Here is a 9,361-nt window from a genome sequence, read left to right as displayed (position 1 = left end):
GAAATACACCATCCACCGAAACCACAAACCAAACCTAGTGAGCATCACTGAAGAAGTTGTTCCTGTGTGGGACTGAAGCCTTTTACCTTTGAGGACTGTGCATCCTCCACACGGTTAGGCGTCATGGTCTAGAACGTTCCAGCAGTTCATTGTGGATCGTCGAGTGACCAAGTTTGTGAGGGTTTGGAAGTCTGCCCTGAAGACTTACCACGAGTGTTGGGCGAGGACTGTGTGTCCTTAGCTCAGGGAAAATACGGTAGGGACTGTGTGTCCTGGGACTGGGTGTCCTTTGGTTTCATTACCAAGCCGCTCCAAACCAGATGTACAACTGTCACTGCACTTGGAACTGGGTCATCAACGACTGTCTTCTCTGAGAATCGGGTTCTAATTCCTCAAATCTTCACTTTCTCTGTATTATGTGTTGATGACTTTCACTGTGACTGTTTGAAGAATTTGCTGAAGACTTTCTCTAAATTTACTCAACCCCAAATTCTTCGCAATAGTTAATCATCATCTGTATTCTGCGTGCCTGCTTACTGTGCAATCTGTTTTCATATTCTTCACTCTAAAATACTTCTGGTGTGAACGTTTGCACGTCTGATCCTTTACTGTTTCCGCTGTAAATTAGTCACCAGTGAGGAATTTCCTCAAAATGAATTTCCTCAGTGATGAAATTCTCAAAATATCCTATTCACCCCCCTCTAGTCGATATAACGCACTTTCAATTGGTATCAGAGCAAGGTACTCCCTTGTTCTGTGTGATTTTGGTTTAACCACCTGGAGTTTTAGTTATGTCGACTGCAGGCATGTTTAAGGTGACTGCAGCATGTCCTACCAACGAAGGAAAGAACTTTCCCTTCTGGAAGAACAAAATGCAAATGCATCTACAAGCTATTGATAATGATCTCTGGTATATTGTGGAAAATGGAGTCCCCATCATCTCTGCTGGTGTCACTGCAGCTGATGTGAAGAAATTCAAGCAACTCGATTCTCAAGCGAAGAATATCATCTATGGTCACCTGAGCCCTCGCAAGTTTGGAAGAGTAAGTGCTTTGGGCTCTGCAACACTGATCTGGGAGAGACTGTGCAAGGTAAATGAAGGAGTATCAACCCAGCGTGACTCTCGTGTTGATATTCTTCACAATCTCTTCAATCGCTTCAAGAGACATGACAATGAATGCTGCCAAGACACGTTTGATCGCCTCACTGACATATCAAATGAACTGCAAGCACTGGGAGCTCGAGACATCACTGATCACGAAGTTGTGAAGAAACTGCTGAGATCTTTGGATTCTTCATTTGACACTCTAGTTCTGATGTTTCAAGAAAGACCAGACTACAAGATGCTGGATCCAGCTGATATCCTTGAAAGACTAAATACTCATGAATTCCAGCTAGAAGAAAAGAGAGATATATATGGACAAAGCTATTCGAGACCATGTGCACTAAAGGCTAGAGCAACTTCCTCATCTAAAGAAGAAGACACAGATGACAGCATTTGTGACCCTGAAGAATTTGGACAAGAGCTTGCAATGCTTGTGAGGAAATTCCAGAGATTTACACGACGTGGCCAGTTCGGTAAATCATCAAGAAGAGACATGAGGAAATCAGAATCTGCATCTGAGGACTACAAGAAACGAACCTGTCACAAGTGCAAGAAATCAGGTCACTACATTGCTGATTGTCCCCGTTGGGGAAAGGAATCAAAGAAGAAGAAATACAAGGATGGCAGTTCTGATGACTCGAAGAAGAAGAAGAAATCTTAAAAATCCTCATCTTCAAAGCCCTCATCACACAAGAAGACTAGTTTCAGAAAGGCTCGGGCACTTATTGGCAAGGAAATGGACTCCGAGGCAGAATCAGAGGAATGGGATGAAGAAGAGGGTTCTGGAGAAGACTTGGAATCTGGACAGGCTAGTCTTGCACTAGCAACCACTTTCGTCAGCAAGTCAATCTTCAATCTTGAAGAAAATGATTGCACCATCCATACTGATGACTATGCTGATGACTTCGCTCCAACCTATTGCTTCATGGCAAAAGGTTCAAAGGTATCAAATAATGCCTCCTCCTCGGATTCAAGTGACTGTGAACCTAATGATTATAAGAAACCCAGTTACAGTAAACTTGCTATCATTGCCACTAAACAACAAACTGCTCTGGAAAAGCTTCAGAAACTGCTTGACAAAAGTGATGATCTGTTGAATGATGAAATGAACCTTAACCAAATCCTCACTGATGACATGAAAAGTCTTCAGTCTAGATTTGAAAATCTTCAGGATCGTTATGATACACTCCTCACTGATCATGAGAAGCTTTCCTACGAATTTCTTCAAAGGAATCTTGATCTTGAGAAGCTGAGGATGTCTCATGATGATCTTCGTATGGAAAATGATTCATTACTAGCTCAACAGATCAGCGCTAGTCAAGTTGAATTTATTCCTACATGTCTTAAATGCATTGAATGCGAAACTTCTAATTCCTCACCAGAATCATCAAATGCTACCATTGCTACAAATTCTTCAACTGCACCTGTTGTGTCTATTTCCTCACTTGAGGAAAACACAAATGTTACTGATGAAAATGCAGGGTTGAAGGAATTGTACGTGACAGGCATGTACAAAAGCCTCAAAGGACATCAAACCCTTTGTGATGTGCTCAAAAAGCAGATCTTGAACAGGAACCTGAGGAAAGAAGGAATTGCCTTTGAGAGGAAATTAAATGCTGATGGATCTTATTGGAAACCCGAGCAGTATCCCAAAACCTCATGGGTTGCTGCTACTGGGCCTCCTTTTGATCCATCTAATCTAACTGGCTTCTCATGTGAATTATCCTATTCCTCGGATGAGTCATTTGATTCCAACTATAAACTGTTCAAAAATCAATCTGGTGAAGTGTTTGCTCGATATGTTGGAACTAACTGCAGGAATGGCCCTCCTCTGACGAAAATCTGGGTTCCCAAAAGTTGTCTTGAAAATCTTCAGGTGAATGTCCTCATGACACCACCACTGAAGAATCTGAACCCCAGATCAAATTCCTCAGGAGGACCAAAGTCTTCAAGAGGATCAAAATCCTCAACTGGTCAAAACTATGCTCGTACCCGTGCTTATGCGTCTAACATGTAGGGAAACTACATGGAATATGAATATGAGCGTTACTCCTCAAATCATTATGTTCATAAATCCTCAAACCAGTTCTCTGCATATTCATATGAGTACTTTAATCCCCCTACTATTAAGAGAAGTGCATTAGCTTCAATGCCACCTTTCTCATATGGTGCTCGCAGGATGATGAACGCTTTACCACCCCTTCGGATGTTGGTGGTGAAGAAATCGAACTAATCACTTCTGCAGGTCAGGTCTCCAGATGAAAATCATCATCTGAATAATTTGCTGGAGACCTGAGGAAATGCTTGATAGGACGCAAGCTAATAATTGATGAAATAGAAATATTTCACACATCCTTACATTTCTGTTATGGTGAAATTACTGAACTGATGAAATTAGTATCATATTCTTCAAATCTAAAGCATATGAGATGGTAAGCTGTACTAATTCATCTACAGGATGACAAACCCAAAAATACTGACTGGGTTCTCGATAGTGGCTACACACATCACATGACTGGTGATAAAAACTTACTCATGAATATGCCACTAACTCCATCACCTCTGAAGCAAATCACATATGCTGACAAAGGTAAAAGCAAGGTATTGGGACTTGGCAAAGTAGCTATTTCCAAGGATAGGCATATGGACAAAGTGATGCTTGTTGAATCCCTTGGTTTTAACCTCATGTCAGTCTTGATGCTTTGTGATCTTGATATGATTGTTATCTTTGGTGGATATAGATGCGTAGTCATCATGGAATCTGACAGATCCAAAGTCTTCGAAGGTGTAAGAAGAGGGGATTTGTACATTGTTGATTTCTCTACAGGTCCTCAACCAGCCACTTGCTTACTAGCAAAAACCTCAGAAGGATGGTTGTGGCACCGAAGACTAGGTCATGCAGGCATGAGGAATTTGCACATGCTTGCAAAGAAGAAGCATGTCATCGGCATCGAATCAATCAAATTCCTCAAGGATCATCTCTGCGGTGCTTGTGAATCTGGGAAAATGACCAGATCCAAGCATCCCTCTAAAACCATCATGACCACTACACGTCCATTCGAATTGCTTCATATGGATTTATTTGGACCTACTCACTATGCCACACTAACCAATGCAGCATCTTTATATGGCTTCGTCATAGTTGATGATTATTCCAGATATACTTGGGTGCATATCATAGTGTATAAAACTGAAGTGCAGGAAATCTTCAAACGATTTTCTTCAAGGGCCTCGACGAACTTTGGCATCAAGATCAAACACATCAGGAGTGATAATGGAACCGAGTTCAAAAACACTGGTCTTGATGATTATCTTGATGAACTTGGTATTACTCACGAATTGTCTGCTCCTTATACTCCTCAGCAGAATGGTGTCGTCGAAAGGAAGAATAGGACTCTGGTTGAAATGGCAAGAACTATGCTTGAAGAATATCAGACTACTCGTCGCTTTTGGCCTGAAGCAATCAACATTGCATGCCATATCATCAACAGGGTATATCTTCACAAATTCCTCAAGAAAACCTCATATGAACTTCTCACTGACAAGAAACCCAATGTAAGTTATTTCAAAGTCTTCGGTGCAAAATGCTGGATTAGAGACCCTCACCATAGCTCAAAATTTGCACCTAAGGCACATGAAGGTTTTATGCTCGGTTATGGAAAGGACTCGCACACTTACAGAGTCTTCAACAACTATCACAGCAAAGTTGTTGAGACTGTAGATGTGCGGTTCGATGAAACTAATGGCTCGCAAAGAGAGCAATTGCCTTCTGATCCAGATAAGCTGTCTCCTGAGGAAGCAATAAATCTTAAGCCTACTGAAGACATTGTCCCCACTGAGGAAATTGGTGAAGAAACGGTCCCCATCGCTGATAAAAACCAAGAAGATGCTCCTGAGGAAATTGCAACAGCACCACTTCCTCAGCCCAGACAAAATCCTCAACCAGCTCATCCGAGGATTGCAAATGAAGTAGAACTTGACAAAATCCTCAACGAAATCAACGCGCCATGTCCTCTCACTCGCTCAAAAGCTTCACATTTAGTTAACTTTTGTGGGCATTTTTCCTTTGTATCCATCACAGAACCCTCAAAAGTTCCTGAGGCTTTTCTGGAACCGGAGTGGATCCAAGCTATGCAAGACGAACTTCTTCCATTCAAGCTGAATGACGTATGGGAGCTCGTCAAACGACCAGATCCTCGCAAGCACAACATCATCGGCACCAAGTGGATATTCCAAAACAAGCAAGATGAGGACGGTCAAGTGGTGAGGAACAAGGCACGACTTGTAGCCCAGGGCTACACCCAGGTTGAAGGAATAGATTTCGATGAAACTTTTGCACCTGTTGCTAGACTTGAAGCTATTCGAATACTACTTGCCTATGCTAATCATCATAACATCACCTTATATCAAACGGATGTGAAAAGTGCATTCCTCAATGGTAAGCTTGAGGAAGAAGTATATGTTGCTCAGCCCCCAGGTTTTGAGGATCCAAAGAATCCAGACAAAGTCTTCAGACTCAAAAACGCTCTGTATGGCCTCAAGCAAGCCCCTCGGGCATGGTATGATACATTGAAGGAATTCCTCATGAAGAAAGGCTTCAAACCTGGTTCACTCGATCCAACTCTTTTCACAAAATCCTATGATAATGAGCTGTTTGTATGTCAAATATATGTTGATGATACCACATTTCGCTGTACTGACAAACGATACAGTGATGAATTTGCCTACATGATAAGTGAAGAATATCAGATGTCCATGATGGGGGAGCGGAAATTCTTCTTAGGTCTTCAAATTCGTCAACAAAGCAATGGAATCTTCATATCACAGGAGAAATACCTCAAGGATGTTCTGAGGAAATCCGACATGCACGAATGCAAAGGTGCCAAGACTCCAATGCCTATCAACGGCCACCTCGGCACTGATGAAAATGGTAAAGATTTCGATCAGCAGGTATACCATTCTATGATTGGCTCCTTATTGTATCTATGTGCATCTAGGCCAGATATAATGCTTAGTGTTTGCATGTGTGCATGTTTTCAAGCAAAACCGAAGGAATCACACCATAAGGCTGTGAAACATATTCTTCGATACTTAGCTCACACACCAACACTAGGATTATGGTATCCCAAGGGCTCCAATCTTCATCTGGTAGGATATTCTGATTCAGACTATGCTGGTGACCGTGTGGATCGTAAGTCAACTTCTGGCACATGCCATTTTCTCGGAAGATCACTAGTTTGCTGGTCCTCAAAGAAGCAGAACTGCGTATCACTCTCCACTGCCGAAGCTGAGTACATTGCTGCTGGTTCTTGATGTGCTCAATTGTTGTGGATGAAACAAACCCTCAAGGACTACGGCATCAACATGAAGAATGTGCCTCTCTACTGTGACAATGAGAGTGCTATCAAGATTGCATACAACCCAGTGCAGCACCTGAAGACCAAGCACATCCAGATTCGTCATCATTTTCTTCGGGACCATGTCCTCAAGGGCAATATCCTCATCGACCATGTGAAGACTGATGATCAACTAGCAGATATCTTCACTAAGCCCTTGGATGAGAAAAGGTTTTGCAAGTTGCGGTGTGAGCTAAATATCTTAGAATCTTCAAATGTTTTGTAAAAACATGCACACATCCTAACACATATGCAAAGTTGATGACTTAGATGTGCAACACATGATGAAACGATTTTCTACAACTGATGAAGAAAGTCACTCTGAATGTGAATAAATTAACAAAGAAATTGATTCTCAGGGCCCTACGACAATTGTACGCGGCGTCTGTAATCAACATTCTTATATGGTGGGTAACGCCACCGCCCAATGTGAAATTCCCCAAGTTGATTTTCTTCAAATGATCAATTTCCTCACAATGCATTTTTCTTCAAAACAGTTGTTCTTCATTGTGATGATCTATTACAAAATATTTAAAAACACTTGATGACTTTCATTTTCCTAGATAGACTGTGATTTCTAGTCCTCAACAACATTCACTTATTGCTATTTCTTCAAGTTGATGTTTTTGCTAAGTGAATGTGACTGGACCCTACTTTCCCTCTATGCTATACTTATCCAGTCTATTCAATTCTTCATATGCGTTCTACTTGAAACCTTGTTCAAAATCCTCACTGCATCCTTGTCAGCGGATGATTTTGTAATGAAAATCCTCAAATCTTCAAAAATTGTTTCTTTAAAGACACAGTAACTGAACCCCCACTTCCCACGATCGGATAACCACGATCTCCACTATCTCCACCGCATCGTACGGAGCTACACATGTCCTGCGGAGACGTAGAGGCAGGGGCTATTTGGTCCGACATTTTCGCGCCAAACAGTAACTTTTGGGCTATAAATATGTCCTTATCCCCCTCGGTATCCTCTTCTTCGCCTCATCACTCTCCTGCCACAGCACACTCAGCCGAAACCTAGCGCCACCGCTAGTAGTCTTGTCGCCGGTGAGGAAGAGCTTCACTGCCTCGACCTCTTCGTCGCCAGAACCACGCCGGAGTCGGACCATCTTCGTCCGCCGCCGTCGTAGACGTCCTCTGTCGCCAAGTTAGGGTGCATTGGACACTCGAACGAAGTGCCTCTCCAACACTACTTTCTGTGTTCTTCGTACGCACCTTCCAGACGTTTCTGGAAGAAACTCTTCAAGGCTCATCAGAATCCTCAAGAGTTCAAAATCATCAGCAAAGTCCTCAACTAAAGAAAATGGAGGAAGAGAGAAAACAAAAGGGAGGAAAGAAACTGGAGAAAACACAGCTGCTGATATCCCTGAGGACATATACTTGGACTATTGTACGCCTGATGAACATGAGACAATGGCCAAGAGAAAGATAAGGCTGCAGAAGATTGAATGCCGATGGGCGAAGGAATGGAAGGAGTACAGATTTGTGACTCCCAAATATGCGAAGAAATTCTCTTTGAAACCTCCTGGCAAAAGGGCCCCACTTGAGGATCATCAAGTAGCACATCCGTCAAGTCTCATGACAATTGATGACTACCCAGATGAGAAAGAAAAACATCTGGCCAAGCTCAAGAAGCAAGCAGAAGCTGCAGTGAGGAAATTTAATGAATCCTGAGCTGCTGCCTCCGGTGCTGCTAATTCCTCAGCGGCAGAAACCTCAGGGTCCGAAATTCCTCACCCGTAGTCTGTGCCATCACAGCAAAGGGCTCCAAAGCCTCAAGAGAAGTCTGCTCAGGCTTCTGTCACAAAACCCTCAGCTCCAAAACACCCAACTTCGAAACCTTCAACACCAAAACCATCAGCGCCAAAACCCTCTGCACCAATCTCCTCAGCACCAAAATCCTCAGATCCACCTCCAAAGCCTCAAGAGAAATCAGTACAAAAGCATGTCATGAAACCTACGACCACCAGCTCCAGCTCCTCACTCCCAGCTGCAACTAGCTCGGAGACAATGTCTTCAACACTACTTCTGAAGACTTTGGCAACTGCTGAACGTGCACCTCTGCCCAGCCCCAGCAAAATCATCGCAGTCCCGTCTGCATCAGAGGGAAGTGATGAATATGATGATGAAACCTTGCAAGCCATCATCAGAAACAAGCAAGAAAGGGTAGCTCAAGCATCAGGCAGTGATATTCCTCTGGCCATGGACCCCAAGGTCCTCCTTGACTACATCAATATATGGTATGAGGACCCAAACACTCCCATTGATGATTTGAAACTTCCTCCTGGCATCAGCCACATGGTGGCCACCTTCATAAATGAAGCCAAGTGGAAAGAACAGCAGGCCAGGCAGGCAAAGGTCGCAAAGGCCAAAAAGTAGAAATTACTCCAGCAGAATCTCCTCAAACTGACTCCTGATGCACTGGTGTCAACCCAGGCAGAGCTGCAAGTATTGAATGACAAGTATGACAAGCTGTCAGATCGCAAAAGCATCAAGAGCAATTTCATCAAGCTAGCCACTAGTGTTGTTGATGACTACAACAAGAGAACCGCACCTCCAGCACCAACTCCTCAGCCCTTGGTTGAGCAGCCAGCAGATGCATCTCCTGATGAGGAGGAAACTCCTCAAGCTAGGGAAGACCACCAAGAGCGCCATGTTGATGAACCGGCCATTGAAGAAATCATCACGGAAACTGCAACTGATGAAATTGCAACCACTTATGAGACTGCTCCTGATCGAGCTGCTTCATCAAAGCAGGCTGATGACTCTGTTCCAGTTGGTTCCTCACTACCAGCTGAAGAATCTAAAGAAAGAACACCTTCACCAAAAGCTTCAAAGGAGAAGAAGA

The sequence above is a fragment of the Hordeum vulgare genome, chromosome 7H (genome assembly GCF_904849725.1).
Source record: "Hordeum vulgare subsp. vulgare chromosome 7H, MorexV3_pseudomolecules_assembly, whole genome shotgun sequence".
Lineage (NCBI taxonomy): Eukaryota > Viridiplantae > Streptophyta > Magnoliopsida > Poales > Poaceae > Hordeum > Hordeum vulgare.
The sequence above is the reverse complement of the archived record's forward strand: the minus strand, read 5'-3'. Positions refer to the sequence as shown.